Source organism: Tasmannia lanceolata, unplaced genomic scaffold, assembly GCF_043159265.1.
Source record: "Tasmannia lanceolata isolate RefF3 unplaced genomic scaffold, GAP_Taslan_0.1 ptg000119l, whole genome shotgun sequence".
In the NCBI taxonomy this organism is placed as follows: Eukaryota; Viridiplantae; Streptophyta; class Magnoliopsida; order Canellales; family Winteraceae; genus Tasmannia; species Tasmannia lanceolata.
This window is the reverse complement of record NW_027518795.1, coordinates 112501-115000: the sequence shown is the minus strand read 5'-3', so window position 1 is coordinate 115000 and position 2500 is coordinate 112501.

Below are 2500 nucleotides of genomic sequence, written 5' to 3'. Positions count from 1 at the left end.
AGTAGGGCTCGGTATGCCCCGGTATGTACGCGTGTGCCCCGATAGGCCCGGTATGCCCCGATATGCACACGTGTGCCCCAATAGGGGTCGGTATGCCCCGGTAGGTACGCGTGTGCCCCGTAATGCACGTTTCGCAGATCTCCCCGCATGTCCCGCCCCTATATGTAATACTTACTTACTTACTTACTTTCTTTCTTGCTTGCTTGCTTGCTTGCAATGGTTGGGAGTGCCCGGCATGCCCCGCTGCAGAGACCAAGGGCGCAATGACTTGGCACCGCGGATGCCGGGACTCCGGCACTTCCCGTGGCACTGATGGTTGGTTCCAAAGACAAAAGGCCGTGCAAGGCCACCGCACCGCGGATGATTTTGCTCGTGCTGGCGCCGTTGTGTGGCCAAAGAACATGCGCGAATGCTCGTGTCGGAAGGGTTGGTGTCCTGGCCCCGCGGGTGTCACGAATGCTCGGTTGCGAAGACCATGGGACCAGAGCCATGGCACGTCGGATGATGGCTCCAGCTGGCGCCCCGGCACTTTCTGTGGCATTGATGCTCGGTTTCAAAGACAAACGTGCGCAGTGCCAGGGGACCGCGGATGACTGCTCGTGCTGGCCCCGTTGGGCGGCATTGATGGTCGGTTGCAAAGAAAATGCGCGATTGCTCGTGTCGGGGCCCGGCAAGCCAAGGCCAAGCGAGCCATGGCACGTCGGATGATGGCTCCAGCTGGCGCCCCGGCACTTTCTGTGGCATTGATGCTCGGTTTCAAAGACAAACGTGCGCAGGGCCAGGGGACCGCGGATGACTGCTCGTGCTGGCCCCGTTGGGCGGCATTGATGGTCGGTTGCAAAGAAAATGCGCGATTGCTCGTGTCGGGGCCTGGCAAGCCAAGGCCAAGCGAGCCATGGCAACGCGGATGATGGCTCGCTAGTGCTGGCGCCGTGCACAGTGGCCTCGCACACTCGCCCTGCACGCTTCCCTTGCACGCAGCCTTGCACACTAGCCTCGCATGCGAGCCTTGCACCCTAGCCATGCAAACTAGCCTTGCACGGTAGCCATGCACACAAGCCGTGCACATTAGCCATGCGCACAAGCCCCGCACACTAGCCTTGCGCACAACCCTTGCACACAAGCCATGCACTCGAGCAATGCACACAAGCCTTGCACTCAAGCAATGCACACAAGCCCTGGACACTAGCCTTGCACACGGGCCTGGCACACAAGCCTTGGGCACTAGCCTTGCGCACTAGCGTTCCACATGAGCCTTGCACACTAGCCTTGGACACTAGCCTTGCACACAGGCCTTGCACACTAGGCATGCTTGGGCGAGCTGATCCCGCATCAAGTCGACGGGTCTAGGCATTCTTGGGCGCAGATCCCGCATCGTCTCGTCGCGTCTGGGCGCAAACACGTCGCGTCTCGTTGCGTCTTCAGAAGTCGTCGCTAACAGCACCTTTGGTTGCCACTGGTGGTTAGGCTGGTTGGTTGCGCAAACCCTATAGGAGGGTGGCATGCTGGTGGGCGTTTTTGCCCGGATAGGCACTAGAATGTGCAGATTTTGGGCGTTTTTGCCTGGATAGGCTAAGGAATGGGCATGCTTTGGGCGTTTTTGCCCGGATAGGCACCGGAATGCTTGGCCTTGGCTTGTCCTAGCAAGGCATTGCTGGGTTGGGCTCCCTTGGCCTTTTGGGCGCCTTGGACGATGTCTTGCGAAGACCATGGGCACAAGGCCATGGCATATGGTGAGGAAAGGACCACGGTTGCCAAGGTTAGGCACCGGAATGCTTGGCCTTGGCTTGCCAAAGCAGGGCATTGCTGGGTTGGGCTCCCTTGGCCTTCCGGGCGCCTTGGACACTGTCTTGGGAAGACCATGGGCACAAGGCCATGGCATATGGTGGGGAATGGACCACGGTTGCCAAGGCTAGGCATATAGAGAGGAATTGCATTTTTGCCCGGATAGGCACCGGAATGCTTGGCCTTGGCTTGCCATAGCAGGGCATTGCTGGGTTGGGCTCCCTTGGCCTTCCGGGGGCCTTGGACGCTGTCTTGGGAAGACCATGGGCACAAGGCCATGGCATATAGTGAGGAATGGACCACGGTTGGCAAGGCTAGGCATATAGAGAGGAATGGACCACGGTTGCCAAGGTTGCGCAAGTTTTGGGCATTTTTTGCCCGGATATGCCCAAGTATGCCCCGATAGGCCCGTTACGCCCCGGTATGAACGCGTATGCCCGGATAGACTCGGTATGCCTTGGGATACATGCGTATGCCCCGATAGGCTTGGTACGCCCCGATATGCGCACGTGTGCCCCAGTAGGGCTCGGTATGCCCCGGTATGTACGCGTGTGCCCCGATAGGCCCGGTATGCCCCGATATGCACACGTGTGCCCCAATAGGGGTCGGTATGCCCCGGTAGGTACGCGTGTGCCCCGTAATGCACGTTTCGCAGATCTCCCCGCATGTCCCGCCCCTATATGTAATACTTACTTACTTACTTACTTTCTTTCTT